Source organism: Arachis hypogaea, chromosome 19 (genome assembly GCF_003086295.3).
Source record: "Arachis hypogaea cultivar Tifrunner chromosome 19, arahy.Tifrunner.gnm2.J5K5, whole genome shotgun sequence".
Classification (NCBI taxonomy): domain Eukaryota; kingdom Viridiplantae; phylum Streptophyta; class Magnoliopsida; order Fabales; family Fabaceae; genus Arachis; species Arachis hypogaea.
The window spans coordinates 19,677,212-19,696,431 of NC_092054.1; positions in this window are offsets into that span (position 1 = coordinate 19,677,212).

The window sequence follows — 19,220 nt, forward strand, 5'->3', positions numbered from 1 at the left end:
ATACATCAAGGCATCTTATGAAATCAAACAGAAACTAGAATTTACCAAAATAAGGCTTAAAAAGTATGTTTTTACACTTAAGCACAATCATGGAAGAGATAACAAAACCATGCTAATTCTTAGGCTAAATGTGACAAAAGGTTATCAAAATGTTCTAAATTCAAGGCAAAACAAACCGTCAAATTGGGGTTTGTCAACCTCCCCACACTTAAGCCTTAGCATGTCCTCATGCTAAAATAAGAAGGAGCTAAGGGGTATGGCATTTATTGAATGCAACTAAACTATATGAGTCCTATCTAAATGCAACTATCTAAAGCAATTGGAAATGCTTAGTTCAAACAAATCAATTCCCAAGAGAGCATGTGTAAGTACAAGAGCTAAGTAATAAGGACCAAGTCCAAACCACAATTGTATTGAATTGTTAAAAGGAGTTCAAACTTGCAAGAATATAGATAATATAGGTGAATGCATGTAATTGAACTCTTGAACCCTCACCGGATGTGTATCCGCTCTATTCACTCAAGTGTTTAAGGGTTAATCCACTCAATTCTCTTCTAATCATGTTTTCCAAAATTTGATTTTCTTCTAACAATCAACACTTATTCAATGCGTGCTTACATTCATCATGAGGTCTTTCATTTAGGTTGTAATGGGGTTAGGGTCAAGGTAGGATCATTTATGGTCAAGTGGGCTAAGATTTGAGTCTTTGATTAGCATAGACTTTCCCACCTAACCTAATTAATGACCTATACAAATGTGAGCTATTCTAACTACCCATTCTTCACTTTTTTCTTACATACTCATGCATTTTTTTTTTCATTTCACAACACTTATGCATTGATTCCTTTTTATTGACTTCACTTTGGGGCATTTTGTCCCCTTTTATTTTTTTTTCTCTTTTTTTTTCATTTTACTTTTCTTTTCATCATTATTATTTTTTTTTTCTTTTTCTTCTTTCAAGCTAAATACAAGAACATCAATGCATAAGGTCTCTACATTTGATTAATACATGAATATGTGCCCAATTCCTAAACATAAAAGTGTATTGCCCCTTTTTATCCCATCCAATGTTCCCAAGCCTCACCACTTGAATAATACACACTCTCACTAGCCTAAGCCAATCAAGGATCCAAACAAGGACTTTTCATTGGTTTTCCGCCTTGGGCTTGTAATGAGCTAAAATAAGGATGAGTTGGTTAAGCATAGGCTCAAAATTGGCTAACAATGGAGAGTAAAAGGTTGGCTATTTGGGTAAGTAGCAAATGAAATAATGGCCTCAATCATATAAATGCACAAACACAAGAAATAAACGGATATATAGAATCAAGCAAATTAAGGATCACAATCATGGAAAGAGAACAATTTCACACAAGAATGGAAAATAAGTGGTTATAAAATGTAACCACATCAATAGGCTCAAGTCTCACAAGCTTGTGTTCTCAATTCAATACATGCTTCAAAAGGTATGAAATTCAAGCAAGTTTCAAAAATTTTCTTTCAATCAATTGGGTTAATGCCCTATATTTAAACCTCTTGAAAAACCTCAATGTTTGACTAAGCATTGTTGTGATTGAAAAATTCAAAAATTTTTCTTAGTTTACCCCTTTCTTTTTCACTTAAAACCAATTTCTTATGCAAAAAGGGTGACTAAGTTTTACTTAAAACATGATTTCTAATCACAACCACAAACTAAAAGGAGAATATACAAAAGGAGATATGCAAAAATGTATAAAGGAAAATCAAACTAAAATATGGAATCTATCATCCAAAATATCTAAAAATATCCAAAAGCATCAAAATATCTAAAATCCAAAATAAGCAATAAAAGTATCCAAAGCAACTAGAAATGCATCAAAATATATACAAAGATGTGCAAAATGAGATAACTAGGCCGAAAAAGAGTTCACCGGTTCCCAAATAATGCTACCGGTGCCCTCCCCACACTTAAAATTAAGCATCGTCCTCGATGCTAAACCGGAGGATCAGTGGGAGGTACAACGATAGGCTCTGGCTCTGACTGTGGCTGTGGGACCGGCTGAGTCTCCTGTGTCTGAGGTGGTGCCTCCATGTGTGCTGGCTCCGTAGTGTCAGGGGCATCCTGCTGAGCTGGTGCCTCCGCGTCCTCCTCCTGATGATCCTGCTCATCGGAGGCCGGAGAATCGGGAAGCGGAGGTAGCTCAGCGCCCAGAGAGATAAGGGCCTGGTCCATCCGATCCAAACGGCGTCTGACATGGTGTCGCTCTCGCTCCAAGAACCGGAAGAGACGCTGGACCAGGAGATAGGTAGGCTCAGGTGCTGCTGGAGGGTCAGTAGATGGTGGAGGAGCTGCGGCTATAGAAGATGATGGGCCAGCTGCAGGGGCTGGTGGTGAAGGTGTCCCTATGACAGCCCTAGCCCGAGAGCGGCGGCTAGCAGGTGGCCGCTCGTGCACCCAAACACCCCAGGGGATAGTAACCTCCCTGTCATCAGCATCAGCGGGCGGTGGTCGCACATCATCATCCGACCATGGGACATCAGCCAGGGCTGCCATACTCGTGACCAATGTAGGAAACGGAAGTAGGCCACGAATATGCGCCCGCCACATGCACTGTCGGATAAGTCTAGGGAAGGAGACCTCCTTCCCTTTCATAACACACCCGATCAACAGAAGCATCTCCATGGGGACCTCAGAAAAGTGGGTGGTAGGCAGGACGTAGTGGGCGAAGATCATCTGCCAAGTCTTGGCCTCCCTAGTCAAATGAGTGAACAACATCCCCTTTGGCTTGGTGTTGCCCGCATCCATAACCCAAGAAGCCTCCGGTATCCCAATCACGCGCCGAAGCGCCTCATAGTCAAAAGTCATGGTATGGATGGCTATCTCAGCCTGATGATGGGCACACTGGTCATGTGGAATGTGTCGGCAATGAAGTGCCTCCCCAATGGCGGCCTCGGTGAGCAGAATCTCTCTACCCCTCACCTGAACTGAATCCAAGGTCGGACGGAAGAAGTTGCAGTAAAATTCCTTCACCCAAGATATATTGATGTCACCCAAGTCCCGGTCAACAAAATCAATACCTAACTCGAGGATCCGACCGTTAATGCGCCGTCTCACATCATTAGGTAGGAGCAACTTCTTCTCAATATTTAGCTTCGTGGTTCGATATCTAGAGAACCGAAACTCACAGTAGAGGTTGGGGAATCTGTCAGGATTGGTAGAAGGCAACTGCTGATTCTCTTTATCCTCGTCCTACAAAGGATTCCTAGCATAGTTCTTGTAGATGGAAGGAATGAAGGGGGTAGAGTGTTTTCTCTTTTTAGAGGCGGTGGCTATGGCTTTGCCTTTATCCGACATCCTGAAAAGAATATGATAGAATATATAAAACATTTAGCATGTAACAAAGAAGACATGTTCAGGATATCATTATCAAAGAGCAATCATGATGTTGCACTGAATATGTAAAAGTGAACAAGTAAGCATAAGTGACTGAACCAAAACCGTAATCCTCATTAAAGGTAACACCTCATATGCAAAAGGCACTAATATCATCATAGTCATGAAAGAATTGTTAAAGAGGGTTAAAAGTGAGTGTAAGTAAAATGGTGAAAGAAATTAGTGGGTTAGAAAAGTGGATTAGTGATATGATGATATCTAGGCTCAATTGAACGAGAAATTGCGGTTCATGTGCACGATGATTGTGCAAATCCGGGAAGTCAAAAGGGAACGGAAATTTGCCCAAAACTGAAATAAAAATCAAAATGAAACTAATTTCCTTGAAAATCGGGCAGCATTCCGGCTTAAAATTGGACGTTCCCGGATAGCAGAATAGCACAAACAGTAAGAAAACAGCATCAATTAAGCACAGCAGCAGTGGTACAGCATTCAGGCAACAAGAAGTGCATAAAAAGCAGTCCAAAACCAGCAGACAACATACAAACAGACAAACAGCAAGTACGCACATACGGAGCACTTAGCAGGCCTAGAATCCTCTATCCAATCCTAGCTACTTAACCGCAAGTATTTTTAACTAATTCTAACATACAACATTCCAATTCTAACTAACTAACATGCAGTTCTAGGAACGAACATGAATGAACAAAGAAAAAGAAAAATAGAGAAAAATGAACAGAAACGGAGCAGGAACCTGGGAGCAGGGGGGAACTAAGAATGGAAGGGGAATTCGGGAGCAGGGGGCCACAGAAGCAGAAATTGCGCCGCCGTCAACGGTGGCGGTGATTATGGCAGGGGGGGTTGCGCGGTGGTTCGGCTGGAGGGATGAGAGACTGAGGGGAGAGGGAGGGGTGATGGTGAGAGGGGAGAAGGAAAGGAGGCTGTGTAGGGGGGCAGAGAGGGGGTTGCGCGCCGCCGGCAGTGAAGACGGGGCGGCGGCGGAGGGGTTGGTCACGGCGTGGTTGAGAGGAGTGAGAGGGAGAGAGAGAGAATGGGTAGTGGTGAGAAGGGAAGAGGGGTTGAGGGTGAGGGAGAGTCGCCGGCGGTGAAGATGGCGTGGCGGCGGAGGCGGTGCTGCTGCTGCGATGACAGATGGAGAAGAAGATGGAGGTTGGGAGGGATGGGTGCGCGACTGCGCAGTGTGCCTCGCGAGCTAGGGTTATCCCGATTTTTGAATTGGCGCGTGCGCGCACCTTGCGCGTCCGCGCCCATTGATAGAATGTGGTCCCTATGCGTGCGCGTACAACGCGCGTAAGCGGGGGTGAGCAAAAAAGAGGAAAGGACGCGTGCGCGTACCGTGCGTGCACGCGTGCATGGAGTTGGGCCAGGGGCTTAGAGTTGGCCCAACTCAGGCCTAACTCTCTGGAGAATGGCCTGGGAGTCGCGCCACTAGATTTGCGCGCACGCGGCAAGTACGCGTCCGCGTGCATTGAGGGGGATGGAGATCTACGCGTGAGCGTACAGTGCGCGTTAGCGTGGGGTGGCATATTAGGCAGGGGCGCGTGCGCGTACCAGGCGCGCACGCGTACATGAGATTGGGCTGGAGGCATAGAATGGGCTTGAGGCACGCCCAACTCTCTGGTCCATGGCCTAGTTTGGTGGCACCGCGCAAGGACGCGCACGCGGCAAGTGCGCGTCCGCGTATATTGACGAATTTGTGAAATGGCGCGCTGGCGCAATGCGCGCGCTCGCGCAGATGGGGTTGGGCACGGGGCCTAGAGTTAGCCCAGAAATGTCTTAACTCTCTGGAATTTGGCCCAAGCATTTGCAGCAGCAAATCGGCGCGGACGCGGCAGATGCGCGTGCGCGCGAATCGTCCAGGATCTAATAGTTGGCGCGCCTGCACGTAGTGCGCGTCTGCGCCCCTCCTTTTTTTTTTTTTTTTTGCTGGGGCTCCCCTTAATGTTCACAACTCTTATTCACTCAACCATTATAGAATTCACAAAAAATGCAATTTCGATATTATTCATCTACTACTAAACACAACATGCATGTGACTAAGCTAACAATTAAATTGTACAAACAAATTTGTATGAAACATCTACCTACAATGGTAACTCAAATCACTTATTAGGCAAATTTAAAAAGGGAATGGAAAGAGTTTACCATGGTGGGGTGTCTCCCACCGAGCACTTTTAGTTTAAGTCCTTAAGTTGGACATTTTGAGATGCTCATTGTCATGGTGGCTCATGTTTGTATTCATCCTTGAATCTCCAAGGATCTTTGCTCCTCAATTGGTTGACAGAATTTCCAACCATATTCATCAAACTTGGGCAAAGTTCTACCCAAGATATGAGTCCCCATAGTTGGTCTTCACATAGCGAACCGGGATCCCATATCTTGTCTTCACACCCATCCATTAGTTGAGTTTCATGGTTTTGTCGGATGAGCGATTGACATAAAGGTGATTGGCATATAGAATTCTCTTTACTCCACCAATGCTTCCTCCTAGATCCATATAAAGTGGTTCTTGTCCCAACATCATCCCTATACCTTGAAGCTTTGACCTTAATGAGCCTAATTCCTAACTTGCAACCACTACACAATTCATTCTTGCTTTTAATTCCACAAAGAGCTCTAAGTTGTCCATCCGTTTCAATCAAACCATATTCAAGCGAGAAAGTAAAGCTTATGGATAAGAATTTTACCCACTTGAATGTTGCGTTGGATGGTAGTTTGGGAAGGGAAACCTCCCCACACTCAGACAATGCAAGGTCTACTTCCTTGTGCTCTTCTTTGTGTATTTCCACCTCTTGACAAATTTCTTCACTTTCAACCTCATCCTCTTTGTTACGTGGCTTGGTGTTATCTTCAAGAACTTTGATTTCTTGCCTAATGGGAGGTGGTTCAATTTTGGATAGAAATTCATTGATGAATAAATCCATTTCTTGGTCAACCTCTTCATATTCTTCAATTTCGATATACACCTTGCCAACGTTTTCCTCTTGGTAGCTCTCTTTCTCATTGCTCACCAAGGGTATGGGAGGTTGTGCACACTCTTTTATACTTTCAACTCCATGTCCAATGGGAGAGGATTCCATTGTAGAGAGAAATTCATCCATGATTGAATCCATCTCTTGATAAGCCTCTTCCAAGTCTCCAACGATGATATGCCTTGGAGGTTGCGCACCTTCTTCGACTTCAATATCAAGCTCCTTGGAAGAGTGCTCCATGAGACTACATTCCCTTGGACTTTCAACATCTCCTAAATCTTCAACCATCTCTTCCTTTTCTTCAATGATCATAGGCTCCTCCAATTGTTCCAACACAAAATTTGACTCCTCTTTCTCCACCGAATTTTCCAATTTCTCCTTCATACTTTGCTCTTCTTTTGACTTTTCACATGTGGTCACGGAAGTACCTTGAGTATTCAAGCATTGGTGGGCTAAAGTGTGCACCACCTTGGTCAAATTGGTCATGAACTCAAGTGTATCCCGCTTCATGGCTTCTTGTCCTTGGAGTAACAAAGTGAGAGGATCGTCTATTGGGGCTTGGGGTGAATAGGAAGGTTCATTATTTTGGAGGGAGGGTTCATGGTAGGAAGGTGGTTCTTCTTGGTAAAGGTATAGAGATGATGAGTGTTGAGGTGGTTCTTGGGAGTAATCTTGATATGGTTGTGGTGATTCTAGAGGTTCTTGCTCATAATGGCCATAAAAATATGGTATGGATGATTGGTTATATGATGGATATGGATCATAGGGTGGTGCTTGGTGATGAAAGGCTTGTGAGAATGGTTGAGGTTCATGTTGAGGATGAGATTCATAGGCATATGGTGGTGGTGCTTGGAAGTCATAAGGTGATTCACCATAGCCATTGAATTGACATGCATTAGGATGAGGGTTATACCTATAAGTGTCCGGAGGTTGATGCCAATAGGAGTGATCAATTCCTTGAGGCTCCTCCCATCTTGGAGTGTTCCATCCTTGGTACATGTTGCCATTAAAGTTCACATTTCCTACAACACAATTAGAGCCAAACTCATAGCCAAAGTGAGAATTCATTATGGAAAAACAAAATAAAACTAACAAAATCTAGTAAACAAGCAAAAGACAAACTATTTACACTATTCACATATGTACAATAACCAATAACATAACACCATTGCTCATCCCCGGCAACGGCGCCATTTTGACGATTGGATTTTTTGACGGTTTAGAATTTCACAAATGAAATCTCGTTGCAAGTATAGTTTCTAAACCAATCACTAATCCTTTCATACAAAAAGTTGTTTGTCACTAAAACAAACCCCTAAAATTTATAAACCGAAGTATTCAAACCTCGGGTCGTTCTCCCTAGGACTTGCAATAAAGTGTCTTGTTATTGGTTATGAGTTATTTTGGGGTTTTGGATAAGAAGCATGAAAAGTAAATGGCAATGAAAATAAACTAACAACTATAAAAGGCTCTTGGTAAGGTGTGAGAACTAGAAGTCCTATCCTAGTTATCCTTCTCAATTGTGATGGGAATTGTTCATTGCTACCACTTAGTTAACCCTTACTAATTAAAGGAAAGTCAAGTGGATGAATTGACTTGAGCCACAAGTCCTAGCCAACTCCCAAGGAAAGACTAGCCTTAGTGCACTCCAAACCAATTAGCAATCTCTCCAATTATCAATCAACAAAGGGACTAGATAACTCAAGTGTCACTAATTACTCTACCTAGGCCAAGAGGAACAAAATCTATACTAAAATCCAACCAAGCATTTCATCAAACACTTGGAAGGCACGAAAGAAAAGTATAGTCAATCACAACAAGAATGAATTCTAACTACAATTGAATGTAAAGAATTAACAACAACAATCAAGGAAATCACAATTATCATGAATTACCTCAAATTGCATTATTGAAAGCAAACCAAGGAACAACAATATATCCAAAACAAAATGAAGAATTACAATTATTAAAGCACACATCTAGAAAGAGGAAGAGGAGAAGATTAGGAATTGGTGAATGAAAAGTGAATCAAAGCATGAGTTAAACCTAGATCTAAGAAGAGAGATTAACCTAAACCTAATCCTAATCCTAGAGAGAAGAGAGAGCTTCTCTCTCTAAAAACTAACTACAAAACTAAAACTAAACTAATTGGTAACTAACATCTAAAGTGAAAAAAAATGATCCTAAGTGATGAATGCTTCATTCCCCTTAATCCTTCATCCTTTTATTCCTTTCCCTTAGCAGTTTGGCGCCAAAATGGGTTCAGAAAACCTCTCAAATCGCCAGGCACGTGTTGCATTAATGAGGTCATGTGCCATCATCGGCGCGTGCGCGCATGGTACGCGTGCGCGTCCCTGGTCGATTCTGCAATGTGCGCGCGAGCGCCTTGTGCGCGTGCGCGTGCATGGCTGACTTTGCTTCTTTGACTTTTTATGCTTCTCTCCACTTGTATGCTTCCTTCCTTGCTTCCTTTGATCCATGCCTAGCCTATTTCAACCCTGGAATTACTAGCAAACACATCAAGGCATCTTATGAAATCAAACAGAAACTAGAATTTACCAAAATAAGGCTTAAAAAGTATGTTTTTACACTTAAGCACAATCATGGAAGAGATAACAAAACCATGCTAATTCTTAGGCTAAATGTGACAAAAGGTTATCAAAATGTTCTAAATTCAAGGCAAAACAAACCGTCAAATTGGGGTTTGTCACCCAGCATCCCACATCCCTTTACTATTCAAGCAATTTACATTTCTTGCACTCTAAGCTTCAGCTATTTACATTGCTTGCAATCTAAGATTCAATCATTTACATTACTTGTACTTTAAGTTTCAGCTCTTTTACTTTCTTGCACTTTAAGTTTCATGCAATTTACTCTTCTGCACTTTAATTTTCTACCAATTTCCTCTCTCCCTTTTAGTTTCATGTAATTTAGCTTCTGTTTGTCACAATTCACTCAAATCATCACTTGTTTGCTTAACTAAATCAACCATCTAACTAAAATTGCTCAATTCATCAATCCCTGTGGGATCGACCTCACTCTTGTGAGCAATTACTACTTGATGCGACCCGGTATACTTGCCGGTGAGTTTAGGTGTTGGAATTTGATTTCAACCCATCAACAGTGACAAGCATACACAAACCCAGAATCAGTCTTATTCCTTTTTGTATGGATTAAGAAACTACCAGCTTCCTTTTAATAACCGTTCAGCTAAAATCTCCACATGGAACTTCATCAACATTCCACTCTTATGCATAATTAGTTATGTGCTTACCCTTTGGTCCTTTACTAAGTACATAACATCTTAAATATGATGATTAAATGTATGCCAAATACCAACTTTAAAGCATTTCAAAAATGGTAGAATAGAAAGAATCAATGTCAAAGATTCCTATACATATTCTGCCAACAAATAAATATTTATTCACCACTTTTTAAGTCTAAGTACTTATGTAAATTTATGTGCCTACAAATATTTATAAACATTCACCCTTATTAGTCACATGAAACTAGTGTCAAATTACAAAATACCATGATCCATATTCTCCCCCATTGCTACTGTACCAAAAAGTGATAGTGACGAATAAAAAGATTGTTATGTAAATCTATTTTACAATTACACATGATGTGTAGATAGAGCAGTTGGCACTAAGAAAATTAGAGGAGTATAGCAAAATAGGGTGACATTAAAACATGTAAGGTTTTGATAAATTGCAACCAAATAAATAAAAAACAGAAGAATCTATTGCCAATATCTGACCTGCGATAGTGTCGCGCAGTTTCGATCAGCAGTGGCACTGATTAGCACCTGACATGTTAAGTAAGTGAATAAGTGTGAGTATCAAAATTGTTTAAGGTGGATTTAATGTCAAAAATAAAAAACCAAACAAATTGATAAACATAAGGACACTATTCTATTCTTTATCAGAATGTAAGATAAACATAAAAAATCACTAATCTAACAATACTCACTAATCTGTTGAAGGATTTGGTGGCACAGTAGCAGCTAGACCTGCTGGTGCAACAGGTTCAGGAACAAGGACAGCATGACCAATCCGCTTGTTGCATTTATGAGTAGATCCAAAACACCAATACAGGCTCCACCAGCTTCCCAAACGTTTTTTCTGCAGTTAGTGACTACTTTTCAAATCATGGAATATAATCATCATATCAAGATATATATACTAGTAACAGAGTTTATGGAATATCATATCAATACTCACAACAGTAAACTGTGATCTTTGCTATAATCATCAATACTCACAATAGTTTTAAACAAAAGTCATCAATAGCAAGAAGTAACAGAGTTCATGGAATATAATCATCATATCAAATCTTCTTTAAAATGTTCTTTCTTATTCTGACTACTTAATAACTAGTGAAGAAAATAAATTAAGCATCTGAATGTCTGATATATAGTTGAATCCATCTTCATCAATACTCACAAATGGATGTAGGTCCACCATCTTCATCAACAACAGCATGCATGTTATCAAATCACAATTCACAAACCCATATTTCATAGATTAAAATCTCCAAATTAAAACCCCTAAAATCGGAACTCTAAACCTCTGAAATTTTATAACCAAATAGAAATCAATACATACATATTCAACAATGTGAGCACAGAGAAGACAATGATGAGAAGAACGGCGAAGAAGAGCAATGGTCAGTGCAGCAACAACGACGGTTACTGGCTGTGAGTGGTTACTGGGTGGCGACGGTCAGCAGCGACTGTGAGAATGGCGAAGGTGAGGGTTACTCGATCGAATTGAAAGGGGAAGGACGATGAGAAGCGCAGAGATGACGATGGTGAGGGCAGCACAGCGACGATCAGTACAGGAGGGCGAAGAGGAGAGACGGTCAGCGGCGAGTGGTGAGTGTGCGGCGATGTGGTGAGTGGTTTCTTCGTGATGGTGAGCTTTGGAGGGTTCTTCGCGATGGTGAGAGGGTTTCTGCAAGTAGGGTTTCTTCGCGATGGTGAGTGATGAGCTTTAGAGGGAATAATGGACAAAAATTTCACTAAGTGTGGGTTTGCTTTCGGGAAAAAGAAAAAAATTTACCAAGTCTCAATCTTTTGGCTCTAAATACATTAGGCATCACTTTTGAAGCGCACCCAAAATTTAACAAATAGGCTACCTTCTAAAAGCGCTCTCTTTAATACAAAAGGTGAACCCATAGATATCAATATACGGCTACGCTTTACAAGTGATTTCTATAATACCTAAGGCTACACTTTTTAAATGATGCCAAAATTGTGTTTCCTTTTCTCTTACAAAAAGGCATCATTGAGAAAAGCGTAGCTTGTTCTATGAATAGGCTACGCTTTTCAAATGTAGCTTAAAAAAGTGTGGTTGAATGGGTATTTTTCTTGTACTGGAGAGATAACTAGTGTTCTTGAGGTGTATGTTCTGAGAAGACCTCTCTGAAGAAGTTCATCTACTTGGACAGTGCTTCCTAGTCAAAGGAACATTCTTCTAGAATGAAGAACTGAATCAGAGGCTAGCAAATTTGGTTTATCACATAGCAAAGAGGCTGTTGAAGCATCAATCGCCTTCATATTTTACAGATTGTAAATTTCTTTTTAATGTTTATCTTTCTGAAATTTCTTGAGGTAAAAGGCTGAATGAGAGAGTCATTGAAAGAGCCTAAGAGTGGAAAGAGGCAGAGAGATACACAGAGAGAAAAGCCTAGAGTCATTTCAGATTTCTTTAGGTGAGTTTGTGTCTTGTATCTTGTACATGTGAGGTACCCCTTTCTTAGTTGGGTTACCACTAAGAGTGAATAGTTAGGTATTAGCATAACCAATTCCATCCCCTCTAGCCAAAGAGAGGTTTTTCCTAGTACTTACTAGAGGACTGCTACCAAGCATTCCATCTTCAATCTCCTACGGGTATAGAAAGATTAAGTTAGGTTAGAACTTGAGTGTGAAAATATTGTGTCAATCCTGTGGAATTGGTGTATGTAATACTTTAGCTGTAGTGGAAATTCCACCACTGCTGTGGTGGAGACTGGACGTAGGTTGCATTGCACAAAGGCAACCGAACCAGGATACATGATGGTGTCAGCTTCTCTCTTCCCTGCTCTGTTCTGTTTTCTGATATTCATGAGACAAAATGAAATTGTCTCATAAATTTGTCGCTGCTGAGTTCAAATAGATTCAGATTACAAGTTAGTTTTAAAAGGGTTATTTCAATAACTTAAAAGAAGGTCATATATTCAACCCCCCTTCTCTAAGCCTTCTACAACCTTCACAAAATAACCTAGATCAACCAAAGTAATTTGAGAATCTTAAATATTCTTGCTAAAGCCTCTCAAGTTACGCTTGATCACTAATAAATCATATTACAAAGATAATAGTTGTGTATGAATATGTTTTGGACTTCGCGTCCAGATTCTTAACGGGACCAACACAACCAGCCCAAAAGCATCCCCGCCATCCTAATGGTCTCGGACCATCTTTACCTCCTAACCACCTTCCAAAATTATATGAAGTGGGACCCCTTCCCACAAAGATAAGATAACCCGGCAAAGCCTATATAAAAGGGAGTCCTATCACTCCCTCAGGTATGATCATTCTACCCTAACACTTAATCCCTACCTCTCTAGCTCTTTGACTTGGGACGTCGAAATGTCTTTGCAAATACCACCCTCCCGCTATGAGGATTTTACCTTGAACATTCCTACCGGACCGACGGACGCCCAATCCCTCTTCACCTAAACAAGCACTCTTTGAACTTTCAGGTCTTCAGGTACCGCTTGAATATTGGTGCTGTCTGTGGAGACCATCGAGATCCCAACAGCATGTCAGACGTCCATGAAAAGCAACCTAACCGAAACCCGAAACTTAACCCTCATTGATAGCCTGAGCCTCAGAACCACAGCGATCCCCCAAGACCGGAAGGGTGGCCAGTGTGATCCATACCCATGCGACGCGTACTCAACCGAGACATCAGTCTCAAAAAGAAGATCACGAGTCTAACAGAAGCAGGTCATTTGACAGCCTAGGTGAAGATACAAACCGCATGGCGCATAATCCAGGAACTTTGCCACCGAATTTAAATCCTGAAAGGTAAGGTCACCACAAACGAATGCTACCAACCAGAGGACACGGGCGAATCGATCTCTCGAACTGCCTCCAGAAGGGAACACAGGATGAGAACCTCAGATTGACGTCACCAAAGGCGTAGGTATCATAGTCGATCCCGATATTCCAATCGAGAGAACCATGGAAAAAGATACCAGAGAGATTCCAAGTAAAGGCGACATGAATGCATGGTAATGGGAGCAACCCTATTTACCAAGAAAGTCGTGAAAATAAGGTTACCAAAAGGGTTCGATAAGCCAACCGACATGAAGTACGACGACACCAAAGATCCCTAAGAACACATAACGACCTTTGAGGATAAGATGAACCTAGAAGGAGTGGTCAACGCTATCCGATGACGGGCCTTTCTGGTAACCCTAGTTAGCCTAGCTATCAAGTGGTTCAACACGCTCCTGAATGGCTTGATCTCATGCTTCGACGACATTTCCCAAAAATTCCTAGCACAATTCACCACACATATAGCCAAAGCAAAGCACTTGATCTGCCTCCTAGGCATTACTCGACACCTGGACGAGTTTATTAGAAAATATCTCGATAAATTCAACGACGAATACCTAATCATAGACGGACTGACCGACTCGGTGGATAGCCTGTGCTTAATTAACGACCTGATGAAGGATGACTTCCGAAAGCACATCACAACGAAAGCAGCGAGAGGTTTTAACAAGGTCCTCACCTTGTAAGCATTCTCCATTTGAGTAAAGTTTTACTTTTTTTTTTTTTACGAGTAAATCTAAAACGTTAAACAGAACTCGACAAAATAGTTATTTGAGAGACTGATCAACCTCGAGATCAACAAAATAAATATCCAAAGTTAATAAAATTAAAATATCAAAACGGCTCATTAAGAAGTCGAAAAATCTTTAAAACATAAAATAACGTTTCATTTTTTTACGTAAAATTCACGATCTCCTAAATCACGAAAAATCAAATTTAATCAATATGAAGACTAAACAAATTTATCCTCACGTTTTGGGGCCAACTGTTCCAGACCTGGTGTTAGGATTCAAACTTACTTTATTTTTGAAGTGGTGCTTAACTCAGATTTACGTTCTGAGGTATTTAAGCATTAATATATTTTTTTGGGTTCTTATATACATCTAGTTTGCAATAAATTACTTGAATAGTTATTCTGACACTTTAAAATCTGAGAAAGCCGTTAATAGTGAATTATTAAAATTTTGAGATTATATTTGTGACTTCTTAATCATAAAAACTGAATTTGAGATTATGAGATATGAAGCTAACAGTGAATTAAGTGAATTTTGCACTGGCTTTTCTCTTTCTTCGATCGATTGCGGTTGCAACTCCTTCACATGCCGATCTCACTTAATTAATCAAATTAGTTTTATATGATAAAATTAATTATTAATCGATTATAAAATTTAAAAATTAATTTTTAATTGGTTATAAAAATAAAAATTAATTTTAAAAAAATAATTATTTTTTGAATAGAAAAATTAATTTTAAAAAAAATAAAATCAATTTTTGGATAAAAAAATTACTTTTCTAAAAAATCTATTTTTTTAAATTAAAATTTTAACTTTAATTAACTGATTAAAAATTAATTTTTTAAAATTTAATTTTAATTAACTAATTTTAAAAAATATAGATATAATTTTAAAATTATTTTATTAAATTAATTAACTAAAATATGATTATAATTTTTTAATTGATTAACCACATTTTAATTTTTTTAATGTACGCTCCTAATCACCATGATACCAACACATGGCTCCTGCTTGCACACAAAGAACATGGTAGACAATCATAGATGGACTACATGGATCCGCTGATCCTTTTACATCACAGCCTTAGCCTTAATCTTAGTCACAATGTCAACCTTGGACAACTACATAGGTATTAGGTAGGCCCAACAACATCTAAAGAGTCTGTAGTATCCACCACCAATTGTCTAAAAGAGTTGACCTTTAACGATTAATTGTGTGTTTGAATTCACGTTAGGCAAATTGGAGTTTGAATGGAAGTGATTTTGTAGAATTGATTTTGGGTAGAAATAAGTTTGTGTCAACATAATTTATGTTTGGCAATTTTCACTAAAATTAATTTTAATAAAATAAATATTGTTTGAATAATATTAGTTAAAATCATTTCTAAATAAATAATTAATTAATTACTAAAAAAATATAATATTAAATTATAATATTATTTTTTTAAGTATATTTAATCTTTTTTTATATATTTTTAATATTTTTTATATAGTATTTTTTTATAGTATTCTATTTTAGTATATTATAATTTTTTATTATTATAATAAAAATTAATATTTATTTATAAAATTAAAAATAACATAAAAATAGACAAAATTTTAAGTATTTTTTAATAGTAAAAATTAATATTTATTTATTAAATTAAAAATAATATATAAAATAACATATTTTAATATTCTTTTTAAGTATTCTTATAATTTTATTTTTATTATTATTTTATGTTCTAATTTTTTACAAGTTATATTTTTATTATTATTTATAATTAATTTTTATTTAATTTATCATTTTTAATAGAAACAATAATACATATTATAAAAAATTAAAATAGTAAACAGTGCACAAAAATTAGAATAATTGTTTTAATATTTTCAGTATTTATTTAGAAAAAATTATGGAAAAACCAATAATAACTAACAACAACCTAAACGTGCGTTGAGTAAACGCATAAGTTATAATTTTTTGCTTCTAGAGAACAACGTTTAAAGCACTGAAACGCACTTTTATCCTCTCCAACGTGTTTCACAAACACACCTTAATACTGATACGTTTCATTTTGTTCCTCTTCGATTTAATTTGCATGTTACAACCTATAGTGTTAATACAATGTGTTTAAGAAATAGTTGGTATTTTCCATGCAAAGCTAAGAAGAGGATTAGTTGGTTTCAGATAGTAAAAACTACTATCGACGGTTCATCTTGAGATTTAGCATGGCTTTGAGTCATGTATGAGAGTTTTGGTGGGCTATTTAAAAAAATGATATTTATGTGTAATTTCTCAATATTTAATAATTTAAATTTTTTATAATGTTATTATCATGTTTTTTGTTGTTGCTATATGTTGCAAATTCCCCAAGATATTTTCAGTTGGTTGAGTTTAAAGAAATAATAATATATTATAGACGATGACTAAATATTATTATTAGATTAAAATTTTAATTATGTGTATGATTAGTTTATTTAATGTATAAGAAATTAATTTAATCACACTCAAGGAATAAGAAAACAGACCCAACAAACTAATAAAGTCCAACATTGATTCGGTATAAACAAAGCATTTATATCATTATGTTTAATTCAAAGAATGAGTGATTAATCTTCATTGAAAATAAAAGCAAGCAATCTGACCAAAACAAGAAAAAAAATTTTAAGTCTAATCTAAATATAAGTACAAGGCCCAACAATTGATCTAAGTCCATTCTTTCAAATTGGTTGCAAAGAATGGAATTAAACATCACACCACCGAACCAAAACTCTCTTTTCTCTCTTTTCTCTTTTCTATTATCCACGTGATTTCTCAAAAAAAAAAAATAAGAAAAAAAAACTCTGAGTTAGAACAAAATAAAAAAATAAAAAGTAGGTTACCAATTTAATCAAAAAAGAAGAAAGTCAAAAAATTTAAGACTAAAAACAAACATCATTTTTGAAGCATCATTAGAGACGTATTTTCACATTTATGTTTTATTGAAGTTTGATGAAGATATCTTCTCCTTGCATGCACAGAAGTATAAAATTGAAGAAGTTAAAAATGATGAAACTCTGTTTTGAATCAACGTTCAACAATCAAACTTGGAGCCAAAGCAAAAATGAATAGTTCAGATTCAAGAAGCAATTTGAAAAAGGATGAAAGAGAAGATAGAAGGTATGAATGTATGTATGATTCAGTCACTACCTCTACTCTATCTCTCTTCTGCGACGCTGCTGCTGCTACTGATTTTTTGGGAGAAGAAGTCCAACGTGTTGAAGCAAAGTTTCAAGCTTTGGAAGCTTCACTCCTCTATTAAAGGGGTAAACGGCCAAGGATCGGAGTAAGGAGTGAGAGCACAACGTTTGGCCATAACTTACAGAGCTATTACTATTCTTCTCCTTCATGGTTCTTATTGAATATTTTGTTTTCTCAATCTAGTCTTTTTTTGTTTTCAATGGTAAAAAGACATTACAGTGAGGTATGTAAGAAAAAGTTATTGAGTGAAAAAAGACAAGAGTTAGACTTTGAGAGAAGTCTATATTTATCTCAAAATTCTTTGTAAATTTTTCTGTTTTATTGTCATGATCTTGAAGAGATTTTCTTGCATGCTAGGTGAGCACTTTACTGTTGAAAGATAGGATGAGTTTCTAGTCAAATATGGTTTGGGTTAGAAACTGGATTTGTCTCATATATGATTGGTTAGAATTTTAGAAAAATTGGTGAATGTAATCTTGTTCAAAAATAGTGAAATTTTGTCATGGTTGTGATGGAGACTGGATGTAGGCTATATTGCACTAAGTAGTTGAACTAAAATATATAGCTATGTCACTTTTCTTTCTGTTCTCTATTTTTGATTTTTTACGTTAGGAGACAAAATAAAATAATCTCTTATTCTATTCAGATAGACTTCACAACTTTTTGCCTTGCACATATCTCCGTTTTGGCTCTTATTTCGACAAACTACAAAAGGAAAATAATCTACTTTTCATCTTGTTAAGAGAATAATTAGAATAAAATTAGATCAATTAGTATCATTTGTATTTATATAGCGTATCTGTATATTAATTATAGGATTTTATGCTTTTATGATTTTGATTATGTTAGCAGCTATATATACTCCTTGTACATTATACTTTCGAATACACACTCAATAATATACAAATATTTTCTCTAGTTTAGTCTCTTGTTTTTATCACATCTGAGACAATAATACAGAATCCAGAAATTCCATTCAGTTTTAAGAGCAAAATAAAAAGAGGTCAAAATTCAACCTCTCTTCTCTTAACCATTGATATCCATTATAGTTGAATTTGAATCTTCTAAAAATAAAAAAATTAGTAAAATAAAAGATTAACCATGATTAATTTTATAATTTCTATACAATATGTATTCTACTCTCTTAATTTAAAAGTGATTAACTCTTTACACTATTTTACCAACTTCTTCACCTTAAAAATCTTGATTCTTTTGCATATATCTACAACAAGAGTGCTTGAACTGATTGAATTCCTGATGACATCTTCACGCAGCCCAAAAGATTACCGAGAGACAAAAGTGAAGGGCCAAGGCTAATAATAAGGTATCCGGCATGAGAGAGTCATTGCACTCTAAGGTCTCCAGAGCATATGATGGCACGTCAAAGAAAATGCTACATAATATATCACCAATAGTTAAATATCTTCTTTTCTGATATTATTCTTGCATCTATAATTTTTAAATATAAAATGCGTGCCAAACACTATGTTGTCATGTCTGAAAAAGCGAGCTCTGAGCGGGTTCACATGAGAAAGGACTCATAGCAAATGGGTTAATCGATGCTTTGAGGGTACCAATGTAAATTTAGTTTTCATGGTTTTCAAATTAGACATTATTTATGTATCATTGTTTCTTTAAGACACATGTATTTTTCCATGTATACTAGAACCAATTTGAGGAAAACATGACAAAAGTCGACGAAAAATATGCTACCAAATCTCTGTGGGAGGCTTAGATAAAATTAAATAATTAAATATTATTAATTATTAATAACAAACATCACAACTATAGATATTAAATAT